This window comes from Suricata suricatta, chromosome 12 (assembly GCF_006229205.1).
Source record: "Suricata suricatta isolate VVHF042 chromosome 12, meerkat_22Aug2017_6uvM2_HiC, whole genome shotgun sequence".
Classification (NCBI taxonomy): Eukaryota; Metazoa; Chordata; class Mammalia; order Carnivora; family Herpestidae; genus Suricata; species Suricata suricatta.
In genome coordinates, this window is record NC_043711.1 from 77015379 (window position 1) to 77029043 (window position 13665).

Consider the following 13665-nt stretch of genomic DNA (forward strand, 5'->3'; position numbering starts at 1 on the left):
CCAGGCTCAAATATTTGGACTGGAACAGAATGGCCCAGGAAAATGTGGCCTAGACTAAAATTATCCCTGACTCGGGAAAATTAAGACACTAACTCCAAAGCTAACCTCACACTAGAGACCTAGGAAAGACCCTGGTAAAGTTGATGAATACTCACTATATACCAGGTACTTCCTCCAGAGACAGATGTGGTAACTATCCCCACTTAACCATGAGGAAAGTGAGACTTGTCCGCAGTCCTAGTGAGGGGAGTGGCTAAGGTTGAATCTGTACTTAATGCCTCTGCGATGGCATCTTCCATAGAGCTCACTTATTGCAGTAGAGCCATATGATTTACCCTCATTTCCTGGCTGATGAATTTCTAAACCACAGAGACATTGTTTTCTCTCATTTTAAGGCTGTAGAATAACAGAATCTTCAATCAGCAGAATCTTTTTCATTTGTTGGCTTGTTCTTGTTTTACCACTCTAGAAGTGCTTGTGGTTTACTTAACTTCCTTGTTTAGGTTTTAGTTTAGGCAAATAGTTTATGCCATGTAATCTTTCTTCTCCAGGGATTCTAAGCTCCTGTAGGAAGAATTCTAAAAATTCATTAACTTTTTTTTGTAATTGAGAATTCACCAGTAAAGTTCTGGAATTAATGTGTTCAACCCAGAACTTTTAAGAATAGGAGGTAACCTGTAAAAGTTTATAGAGGACCTTCTTGGCACTTCTCCCAAAGTAACTTGAACAGGGTCTAGGGACTGTGCACCTTCCCAGTGGTTCAGATTTGATTTAGAGTTACCCACAGCCCAGTCACTTTTATGATACAATTTACAAAAGGCGATCCATATATAAAGGAAATGTAGTGCCTTCTAATAACCTTTTGTATACTTGAATATAATTATTAAGTTACCCTCTCTATAGACTGAACAAACTCATGACTGATCCATTAAACAGAGTTGTATTGATTTCCGTCTGGTACCCTGTGTTTTTCTAGGGAGTTACAAGTGATTGTTGATGTATTTTCTGTGGAAAAATATCTTAAATACAACTGACCTCCAGATTATCACAGCTAACTTTTCCCTTTATGTAAAGAGTGGCTCTTTTTCTGTCTTTAGGGCCACTCTGCCTCTTTGTTTCAGGATATGTTCTTGGTTATCACATACACCCAGCAATTCCCAAGTTAAGGTTTCCATAGTCAGTGCTGTTTCCAGAAATGCCGTGGCATTTTCAGAATCCGAATCAAATAAACTTTAATTAATTTTAATTTAAAAGACACAGTTCTTCATCACAGATTGGAGAAAATTAAGGAGACATAACTGTGATGTGAGGTCTTGGATTAGATTCTAGAAAAGAAAAAGAACATCATTAGAAAAACTGGTGAAATTTGATGAAGTCTGCAGTACAATAGTATTTTACCAGTGTTGATTTCCTGTCCTGGTGGTTGTGTAAGATTTTTAACATTAGGGGAAGTTAGGTGAAAGGTTTATGGTAACTTGTGCAACTTTTCTGTAAATCTAAAATTATTTCAAAATTAAAAGTTTAAAAATACATGTATATTCACAGCTCCAAATTGTTTGGTAATTATAGTGTTGACTTTTCTTAAGTCTCTCTCTAAGGCAACAACAATGTCCCAGGATGCATCAGCATACTCATTGCCCACAGGAATCCCAGAAATCATTTCATTTGTACATCCATTGAAACACTAACAGTCGTATGCAAGCTTATTAGTAAGGTCTATGGAAGGCAGCAGGATCTCATGGAAAGAATAAAGGATTTGGATTCAGATGTGAATTCCAGTCCCTCTTCCACCATTTACTAGTTTGCAGTAGGGCAGCTCCCTTGACCTCTCTGAGTCTCAGTTCCTTCATCTGAATACAAAGTATGATACCCATCCCACAGTGATTTTAGGAACTAAATGAGATTTATGTATGTGAATGCTAGTCATAAACTCTAAACACTATGCAAAATGTTCACTTTGGTTCATATCCTAAGGAATTGCTTGAAGAAAAAAGATTCTCCAGTTTCAGAGATTTTAAGGTTATTTTTTTCCTACATTAATTGATTGAGTGCGATTAGAATCCATAGGTAATATATTTATAATTGTGCTTACAATATTTTGAATCTTTCATCATTAACAGCCAGTTTCAACTTGGTCCAATTTGACTAAGAACTGCAAAGCAGTAAGCTGAATATTGTACAGTGTATTTAACATAGAGATTTTACATACACATTAGTTTTACTTAGTTAAGCCAATATCTAGCCCTGTTGTTTTAGAAGTCATAGCCCTAAGAAAAGGATTTCAAATATGAAAGCTCCAAATTTGTTGGTTTTCCTGAAACTTAAAGTGAAAGTCATCAATGCAGTCTGTGGAGCTACTTTCAAGGAAGACCCTAGAAAGGTACAATTTCCAGTCTACCAATTATATAAGGCTTATAAACAAACCTGTAGTTTGTTTCCAAAAGTAAGTTATTCTGTATCAAATTGGAAAAGAAAACTCAGACAAAATATATAAGTAGCGCTATGAGCTGTCCATGGTGACTTTTTTTTTAAATTTTACATCTGAGGGTTGTAAAGTTGATTCTAAATCCATATATCAGGTGGTTAAATGCTATGAATCAGTACCTGGCAAAGGGCTGCTGTCTGGTTTCAATCAAATGTTAATTACTATTCTTGCTGTGTCTGCTGATTTTTAGCTGTTTCACTAAAGCAACCTCACATAGATCAATCAGGCTTTTTTTCAAAAATCCCAATAAAGCCAAGACCAAGGGCGCCTGGGTGGCTCAGTCAGTTAAATGTCCGAGTTCAGCTCAGGTCATGATCTTACAGTTGGTGGATTCAAGCCCTTCGTTGGGCTCTGTGCTGACAGCTCAGAACTTGGAGTGTGCTATGCATTCTGTGTCTACCTCTCTCTGCCCCTCCCTTGTTTGTGCTCTGTCTTTCTCTCCCTCTCAAAAATGAATAAACATTAACAAAAAAAATTTTTTTAATTTAAAGCCAAGACCAAAAGGTCAAAGAAGTAGAAGATCTTCTAGTGAAGTCAGAAATGCTCGTCAGTAGTCCTCAATTGCTTACCTTTGAAGAAGAGAAATATTAGAAAGATGGTTACCGAGTCGATAAAATGAAGGAATAAAATCAGTTATTCTCAAGCAATGCATTCTCCAATTTAGTTAAAAAGTAGTTTATTAGGAATATATGGAAACTTTCTTACTATATGATGTATATGTGTATGCCTGTGTCTGTCTCAGTGCTGTACACATCCTGTTAACTGATGAAACAGCCATCTCATAAGATTATGAGGAAGACAGCAATATCTATTGTATTTTTAACATTGTTCTAGAAATATTAAGTAGTTGAGAGAAGAAATAATTTATAAAATTTGTAAAAGAGGAATTAAAATCATCATTAGATAATTTTCCTAAGCAATTGTTGATTTAAGATAGGGAGCCACAAGATATTTATGAAATATCTAATAATCCTTGTGGAAATTTTTCCTCACCATATCTATCCAGAAAAGGCCAAGGTTTTCAACCAAGTCTTTTAAATAATAATCAAATTTGAAAAATCCCTACAAATGTTTACAAACAATACAGGGAACCTTTTTCTATTTCCATTTATAATTAAATTTCTGTTGTATTCTCTGTAATAAGTAATATAAGCACATATTATAAAATACAAAAGATATTTTATTTATTTTTTAAAGTTTGTTTTTGAGGGAGAGAGCCAGAGAGACTGAGCACAAGTAGGGGAAGGGCAGAGAGAGCCTGATGTGGGGCTTGAAACTCACGAACCACAAGATCATAAGCTGAGCCTAAGTTAGAGGCTTAACTGACTGAACCACCCAGGTGCCCCTCAAAAAGTATTTTTTTTTAATTACAAAAAATTTTTTTAACGTTTATTCATTATTGAGAAACAGAGGTACAGAGTGTGAGTGGGGGAGGGGCAGAGAGAGATGGAGACACAGAAACTGAAGCAGGCTCCAGGCTCTGAGCTGTCTACACAGAGCCTGACGTGGGGCTCGAACTCAGAAGCTATGAGATCATGACCTGAGCCGAAGTTGGACGCTTAATCGACTGAGCCACCCAGGCGCCCCTCAAAAAGTATTTTAAACAAATATTCGATGAAAAGTCAATCTTCCTCCAGCCCTGTCAGAAACAGTCACTGGTACCAGTTTTTTATATATCCTTTAAGAGACATTTTAGGCATATACAAAGCTAGCTTCTCTCAATCTTTTTACATTTATGGTAATATGCTGCATATACAGATCTGTACCTTGTTTTTATTTTGTTTACTTAGTAATATTATCATGCCAAATCAGCACAAAATACACTTTTAATCACCCAGTGCTCATCATGACAGGTGCAGTCTTTAATCCCCATCACCTATTTCACCCACCCCCCTACCTACCTCTCCTCTGGTAGCCATCAGTTCTCTGTAGTTAAGAGTCTGTTTTTTGGTTTGTCTCTTTTACCCCATTGCTCATTTGTTTCTTAACTTCCACATCTGAGTGAAATCATACTATATTTGTCTTTCTCTCACTGACTTACTTTATTTAGCATTACATTCTTCAGCTCCACCTATGTTGTTGCAAATGGCAAGATTTTATTCTTGTTATGGCTGAGTCCTATTCCATTGTATATCTTCTTTATCCATTCATCAGTCAGTGAATTCTTGGGCTGCTTCCATATTTTGGCTGTTGTAAGTAATGGGGCAATAAACATGAGGGTGCATGCATCCCTTTGAATTAGTGTTTTTGGATTTTTTGGGTAAATACCCAGTAGTGCAGTTGCTGGGTCATAGGGTAGTTCTATTTTTAAATTACTGAGTAACCTCCATACTGATTTCCAGAGTGGCTGCCCAGTTTTCAGTCCCACCACCAGTGCAAGAAGGTTCTTTTTTTTTCTCCACATCCTCTCAACACCTTTGTTTCTAGTGTTGTTGATTTTAGCCATTCTGATTTGTGTGATGTGATATCACATTATACTTTTATTTGCATTTCCCTGATGATAAGGGAGGGTAAGCATGTTTTCATGTCTGTTGGCCATCTGCATGTCTTTTTTGTTAATTTTTTATTTTTTGTTTTTTATGTGTTTTTTTGGAGAATATCTGTTCATGTTTTCTGCCCATTTCCTAATTAGATTATTTGTTTTTTGGGTATTGTTTTATAAGTTTTTTTATATATTTTTGATACTAGCCCTTATTGAATATATCATTTGCAAATTTCTTCTTCCATTCTGTAGGTTGCCTTTTAGTTATTTCCTTTCTGTGCAGAAGCTTTTTTATTTTGATGTAGTCCCAATAGCTTATTTTTGCTTTTGTTTTCTTTGCCTCAGGAAACATATCTAGAAAAAAGTCACTACAGCCCAAGTCAAAGAAGTTACTACCTGTGTTCTCTTCTAGGATTTTTATGGTTTCAGGTCTCACAGTTAGGTCTTTAATCTATTTTTAGTTTATTTTGTGTATGGTATAAGAAAGTGGTCTAGTTTCATTCTTTTACAAGTTGCTGTTCTGTTTTTTCAACACCATTTGTTAGGAGACTTTTTCCCATTGGATACTTTGTCCTGCTTTGTTAAAGGTTAATTGACCATAGAATTGTGGCTTTATTTCTGGGTTTTCCATTCTGTTCCATTGACCATGTGTCTGCTTTTGTGCCGGTACTATACTATTTTGATTACTACAGCTTTGTAATATAACTTGAAGTCTGAAATTGTGATGCCTCAAGCTATGCTTTTCTTTTTCAAGATTGTTTTGGCTATTTTGGGTCTTTTGCAGTTCCATACAAATTTTCAGATTGTTCTAGTTCTGTGTGAAAAATGCTGTTGGTATTTTGATAGGGACATTTTATCAATATTTTTTCTTCCAGTCTATGAACATGGAATGTTTTTCCATTTCTTTATGTTGTCTTCACACTCTTTCATTAGTGTTTTACAGTTTTCAGATTACAGGTCTTTCACCTCTTTCGTTAGGTTTACTCCTAGGTATCTTATTTACAACATTTCTTTTTTTAACAACTGCAAAAATTAATTTATGGTGATAAATTATAACCAGCACATTTGAAAGTTAAATTCCTAAATGTGGAATTGCTGGGTCAATGGGTAAATCCATGCATAATTTTGCCAAGTTGTTCTCATGGAGGCTGACAGTTTTACTAATTGGCAATTTCACTAATAATGTGTGGGTGCTTACTAATGGGTAATGTCAACTACTGGATAATATCTACTTTATGATATATCAGATTCCTATATGAATTTAGACTGGTCTTCAACTTTCTTGTATCCACCAGGGTAGGCTAGGTTAAATTGTCATAACAAACAACCTCAAACACTTAGTGGTTTATAATAAGAAATTTCTTTCCTTTTGGTACATGTCCATCAAGGGTTGCTGGAGGCTCAGTGCCATGACTTCCACGCAGTAACTTAGGCCAACAGGGTTGCCACCATCGTGAACATTGCTGTTTGTCCTGGCTAAAGGGAAGCAGGCCCTTGAGAGTCTCACACCATCAGTATAGTCATACATGTGCCCAGAAGATGGAAAGCTGGAGATATTTGGCAAACTACAGCTATGATTAACTATCACATCTCTATTCTGTTCCGTTAATCTGTCAATTCATGTGGTAGTAATGGAATATGTCTATTTTCTCATTTTCATTTTTCCTATTGAACTAGAATTAGCTTCTCTACCCTCCATCCTCCAGAAAAAGCCAAATTATGTCAGTATTCTTTATTTTGCCTGTATTAAATTTATAGATTTAAAGAAAATTGATATCTTTATAATATTGAGCTTCAAGAAGATATAGATTTTGTTATTTACATCTTCTTTTGTCTCTTTCATATTGTCTTAATATAGGTTGTATATATTTATTAGTAAGTATTCTTTTTATTTACCATCATCTGCAAATAATAATCATCTTAATTCTTTCTGTATAATCAGGTTGGTTTTCCTGAAGCAATAGAAAAGATATAACCATTTCTCAAATAACATCTCCATTACATAATCAAAACGATTTTTTAAAAGTTCATACTGAAGATTTTTCTTTTCATGATCCATCTTTTTATTAATTCTAGTAAATAAGTAGATTACCATTGCCCCAACAATAATACATTTACTCCAGCAACTAGAAGCACTTACCAGTTTTTAAGAATTATATTTGTTTGTGCTCTGCAGGTGTCTTTATTATGCCTACCTGTACAAGAACCCAGGAGATGATGAGCCATTAATGTAGAATAAGATCTGGCTCTAAAGAAAGAGGCTCACTGGCCCATTCATCACACTTGAGAGATGTTGAAAATTAAACATCCCCAGGTAATTAGAGTTTGGTTTTGAGTGACATAGGCATTGCTCTCCTATTGCATTTTGATTTCTTTTGTTGTAAGAAAAAACAAGTGAGGGGTACAGGGGGGAATCAGCTTATTTTTAAAAGTAAGCAGGTATTGTATTACATTTAGGGTTTGTTTCATGCTAAGAATGAGAACTGTTCATTACATCTTATCTTTGTACTGCCTTTGTAATTATGATGTGAAGTTCAACCTGAGAGTATTTTCCTTCTTTACAACTTGTTTTGTACTCGTATTATGTACTCATTTGGTACTCCTATCTCAGCATTACGCTGCTATTTTTCCTACGATCCATACTCTTTTAAGAGTTCTATCCTTAACCACAAGAATGTGAATTAAATAGAATTTGGTTATTAAGTGCTGATAAGCAGACTATTTGTAAAATTATATTGTATGTCTGGTTGTGCTTAGGACAGAGGCCAGAAAGGAATACAAGACATCAAATTTGAATACCTCGCCATCGTCAAAATGAAGTCTCATAAAAATCTGATGGAATGATTTAAACTGAAAATTAGAGACTTTATCATTACACAAAAATAGAGGAAAAGTCTTTATGGAGCCAACACAGAATAATTACTGGGAATATGACAGAGTAAAAAGAGACCCACCAAAATAACAAATACCTGAAATACAAAATGTTTAAGACAGACTTCAACTGTGGTGAGCAAAGATAGCACTACAGCCTTGATTTTAGAACTTAGGCAATACCAATAAAGAGAAAAGCTATGTACAAACCCAGAGAAAACAATGATAATAGAAGAAATAGGGGAAAATTTAAAAAAAAACCTGAAATGCAGTAGGAATGGAATTGTCAATAATAGGGTTGAAAAGAGTAAAAGACACAATGACTATTTATTAAAAAGAACTAGTTAGAAATAAAAAAAAAACACCTTGAAGCACTAGTAAAAGTATACAAAAAAATGTACATCCCTCAAGGGGAAAAAATGTCATCAGAATAGTGGAGTGGTCAGGGCGCCTAGGTGGCTCAGTGGGTTGAGTGGGTTGAGCGTCCTACTTCAGCTCAGGTCTTGATCTCATGGTTGGTGAGTTCGAGCCTGGAGCTTGCTTCGGATTCTGTGTTTCCATCTCTCTGCACTCCCCTGCTTGCACTCTGTCTCTGTCAGTCTGTCTCTCTCTCTGAAAAATAAACATTAAAAAAATTTTTTTTTTAATTTTTTTAAAGAATAGTGGAGTAGTCAATAAAATTAAGGCCAAATGGAAAGATTCAGGTTAAAATTCATGGAATAGACAAACAGCTTATAACAAATCCTGTATATCTAGTTTTTTACTCCTGCAACTCTTCTCCAAATAATGGTGGGGGGTGGGAGTGTTGCAAATAGAAAGAAGTTTCAGTAAAGGAAAAACTGAAGTTATTGTAGAGAAAAACAAACCTTTGCCTACAGATTGAGAGTTTGGCATGCACTTGTTTTCCAGATTTGACCCTTAAAGACAGAATACTCACATACCTACTTACCAGTTTAACACCGGAAATAACTGGCTTCTGGAGGATAAAAGATAAGAATGACCTTAGACTTTGTAACTCAGATAACACAAAATGCATTTAGAGAAATATTTACAGAATACCAGCCAATTATCTTGTCTAGTTGTCTGCCTTTTGAAGATAAAAGATTTTTGAGCCCTGATATCTTAGAATCTCCAATAGCCAAGTACCAGAGGAGATTATAAAAGACTGGAATGCAGAGGAAATTTCTGAAAGTGATAGAGACTGGAGCACTTTGGAGGAAGTGAGGTGGTGGTACCATCTCAGAGTGGCACTTAGGTACTCAGACACAAAGCACCTCAGGGCATGATCTCTACCTGAGGTCCTGCGTTCTGGGATTTATGCCTCTGCATATATGGAAATGCAACCTTACCTATTCGCAAGGATAACTAGGGCCTAGGAAAATCTTGCTGACCAAAGCTCAGAAGACTGCCAATTTACAGACTTACCATGAGAAATAGAATTTTCAGGTGAACCAAGGCGCCTGGGTGGCTTAGTTGGTTAAGCATCCAATTGTTGGTTTCGACTGAGGTCATGATCTCAGTTTGGGAGTTTGAGCCCCACATCCAGCTCTGCATAGACAGTGTGGAACCTGCTTGGGATTCTCTCTCCCTCTCTCTCTGCCCCTCCCCTGTTGTTCTCTCAATCTCTCTCAATAAATAAATAAACTTAAAAAGTTAAAAAAAATTTTTTCAGGTGAATTTAAGTGTTGACTAGGCATGAGTAAAACTTTTATACTTTCACTTAAGTAAGTGACATGGGGAAAACAAAATTACTGTATAACTTTAGTACATTAGAATAGATTTAGAATCAAGGAATGTAAGTGGTTTTAAGAAGTATTTCTCTGCTAAACTTGAAAGTATTCTTCCCTGGTCTAGGGATGCTTTTGGGGAGACCAAAATGCTTGACATTCACTGGTGTGCTGTGTAGATAGGGCAGGAAATGTATGCTTAATTCTATACATATACTCTGTGCTTTTATACAAATGGACTTCTAACACCTGCTCCCTTTAAATCCTGTAATACCAGGGGCACCTGGGTGGCTCAGTTGGGTAAGCCTCCGACTTTGGCTCATGTCATGGTCTCAGGGTTCATGAGTTCAAGCCCCACGTCGAGCTCTGTGCTGACAGCTCAGAGTCTGGAGCCTGCTTCAGATTCTGCATCTCCTTCTCTCTCTGCTCCTCCCCCTGTTGCACTCTGTGTGTGTGTGTGTGTGTGTGTGTGTGTGTGTGTGTGTGTGTGTCAGTCTCTCTCTCAAAAATAAACATGAAATCCTTTATACCATTGGCCCTACCAACTTTTATAGACCTAGGCAAATACATCACTGGATTTTTTTTTATTTTAAATAAAAAAAATTCAAAAGATGCAAAAAACTCTATATATATACTGAAGACTCTGTCCTCCCTACATTCCTCGTCCCCTCACCAAAAGCAGCTCATATTATCAATTTCTTAGGCATCCTTCCAGAGATATGCATATTTAAGCAAATTCCTGTATTCTTTAGTAGTAAGATATATCAAATTCAACTCATAATATATGTGTTGTGGTTTTATTGGCCTCTGACAAAGTAGAGAACAGTCAGCTATTGACTGAGCTGCAGAGGCTCCACATCTGTCCCTGACTATTAATAGAGACATAGAACCTGCCATCTAATTCTTTTAGGCTCAAGTTATTGCAGTCAAGCCAGGTCCTGGCCAGCCTGGTAAGGCCACACTGTGGCTCATTAGCTGAACCTTAGTCACAGGTCTGAGAGAATGATCTCTTCTGAAGCTGTTTCCTATGCTTTAGCTAAATAAACAGGGATGTATCTTGGTTTCTTATATTTGTAATTCCTTCCTGAGACCATCTTTGGTTATGCTTAGAGGACAAAAAGATTGCATCTTCTTTTTATTTAAAAATTTTTAAATGTTTTTATTTATTATTGAGACAGAGAGAAACAGAGTATGAGTGGGGGAGGGGCAGAGAGAGAGGGAGACACAGAATCTGAAGCAGGCTCCAGGTTCTGAGCTGTCAGCACAGAGCCTGACATGGGGCTCGATCCCACAAACCGTGAGCTCATGACCTGAGCCAAAGTCGGCCACTTGACCAACTGAGCCACCCAGGCACCCCGAGATTGCATCTTCTAAAGCACAAATTGTCTGGGCACTGTCCCATTTTGGCAGGGTCTTGAGGGACAACTTGTAAGTTTGCTATTTTATTGTCAGAACAATGAGCCAGAGATCAGCTAGTCCAAAGCAAAGTTGTATTTGGGTGAGAATATATTTATAATTATTTTAGGTGATATATAAGTAAAAAGCCTATTTGAAAGTCACTATGTTCATTTACTCTGTTGTATGTTTTGTAGCTAGTTGTTCTTGGTGTCTCACTGCTCAGACCTGTGAGTGCTTTATTGAGATTTATTTTTATGTAGGCGTTTAGTCATACCTATCCTAAAAAATTTTTCCATGTTAGGTTCCAAAATATACAAAAAGCAGTAGCTTTTCTCTATGTCAGGAATAACCATAGAAATATTTCTAATAAACTTAGAAAACATAATGGAAGAAAAGAACCCACTTATAATAACAACAAAAGTACATATAATAACTAGGAATAAGTTAAAGGAAAGTATAAAGCCCATATGAATAAAGCTATATAATCTACTGAAAGGCATAAAATAAAAGTAGAATAAATGAAAAATAAGCTCCCTAAAGTAAGCTATAAATTTAATATAATTTCAGTCAACTTCCCAACAGGATATCTTTTAAATTGTTTATCTAGAAAAAAAAATGGTATAAGAATAGCCTTGAGGGGTAGCTGGGTGACCCAGTTGTTGAGCATCTGACTCTAGATATCACCTTGGGTTGTGATACTAGTGTCATAGGATTCAGCCTCATGTTGGGTTCTGTACTCTGAGCATGGAGCCTACTTAGGATTCTCTCTATCCCTCAGCCCCTCCCCCATGTGCATGCACACTCTCTCAAATATAATAATAATAATAATAATAATAGAATAGCTTGAAAATATTAAAAAGGAAGAGTAATAATGGAAATATTGCCCTATTGTGTGTGAATTATTGGTATGATAAAGCTATATTAAAATAAAACATTGCATGCTGGTACAGAACATTATGATAGAAAAAAGTGAAGGGGCTACAAAATCCAGGAACAGACCCAGCCATATGAAAAACGTGACTCTGAAAAAGGTAGAGTTTTAAGACAGTGCAGAAAGAACTATATAAATGCTATTGCAACAGATGATTAACCATTTGGAAAAACAATTTTAGTCCTTTTTTCCATGCAGTAGTTTCTAGATGGATTGAACATTTTAATGTAAGATTCAAAACCATGTAGGTATTAAAAGAGAATATAGGTGAGAATTTCTGTTATCTGATGTGAGAAAATCAAAGCTAGAAACCATAAGGGAAAGGCAATAAACTTGGTGGCAACAGGACCAGGCAGAAAATTGAATCATTCAAGTACACTTGGATAGAAAACAAAATCATACAACCTTTGATTTCTTTTTCTTTCTTTCCTTTCTTCCCTTCCTTTCTTCCTTCCCCTCTCTCTCCCTCCCTCCGTCTCCCTCCCCCCCCTCTTTCTTTCTTTTCTTTCTGATAGAGGTAGAAATATTTATCTTCTTTGAGAAAAATAACAGGATAAGCACAAGTGACCCACTGACATTTGGTTTAGACTTAGGGAGTGGTGGAAATTGTGACAAATGAGAGCATACTGACTTAGCCTAGGAGTGCACTTACCCTAACATGTAGGAATGTCCCCTCCTCATTTCCCATTGCACAGCAACATAACAGCTTGGAAGCCCAAAGGCCACTCACAATTGTTGCCCTGCAAGAATGAAGCCCAGAATTATTAGATCTTCTGATTTTTTTCCATGTGAAACTGGACATTGCAAATTTTATGTATGTATGTATACACACGCACACACGCACACAACATATTTTTTTGAGAGAGAAGGAGAGAGTGAGCAGGAGGGGGCAGAGAGAGGGAAAGAGAATCCCAAGCAGGCTTTGTGCTGTCAGCACAGAGTCCTAATTTCTTTTTTTTTAAATAGTTTATTGTCAAATTGGTTTCCATACAACACCCAGTGCTCTTCCCCACAAGTGCCCCCCTCCATCACCACAATCCCTTTTCCCCTCTCCCCGTTCCCCTTCAACCCTCAGTTCCTTTTCAGATTTCAGTATTCAACAGTCTCTCAAGTTTTGCAACCCTCTCTCTCCCCAACTTTCTTTCCCTCTTCCCCTCCCCCTGGTCCTCCATTAGGTTTCTCCTGTTCTCCTGTTAGATCTATAAGTGCAAACATATGGTATCTGTCCTTCTCCACCTGACTTATTTCGCTTGGCATGACACCCTCGAGGTCCATCCACTTTGCTACAAATGGCCAGATTTCATTCTTTCTCATTGCCATGTAATACTCCATTGTATATATATACCACATCTTCTTGATCCACACATCAAGTGATGGACATTTAGGCTTTTTCCATGTTTTGGCCATTGTTGACAGTGCTGCTATGAACATTGGGGTACATGTGCTCCTATGCATTAATCTCCACATTTTTGGAGGTTTTCCAGACTTTTTCCTGTGGTTAATTTCAAGTTTCATAGCATTGTGATCTGAAAGTGTGCATGGTATGATCTCTATTCGTTTATACTTATGGAGGGCTGCTTTATGCCCCAGTATGTGATCTATCTTGAGAATGTGCCATGTCCACTCAAGAAGAAGGTAAATTTCCTAACTTCAGGATGCAGAGTTCTAAATATACCTATCAATTCCATCTCTTCCAATGTGTTTTTCAGGTTCATTGTTTCTTTAGTGATTTTCTGTTTGGTTGATCTATCCATTGCTGTCAGTGGAGTAT

The 13665-nt window shown here is 36.7% G+C and overlaps 1 protein-coding gene across 3 annotated transcripts in view; it reads left to right on the forward strand.

Annotated features, from left to right (window-relative positions):
- Positions 1-13665, forward strand: part of RNF24 (ring finger protein 24) — an 81334-nt gene that overhangs the window by 19010 nt on the left and 48659 nt on the right. The window contains exon 2 of one of the 3 annotated variants that reach the window (XM_029916656.1): positions 7144-7281. The exons of the other annotated variants lie outside the window; for them this stretch is intronic. The gene's annotated coding sequence lies outside the window, so the exon portion shown is untranslated. The remainder of the gene's footprint in view (positions 1-7143; positions 7282-13665) is intronic. 3 annotated transcript variants of the gene reach the window in all.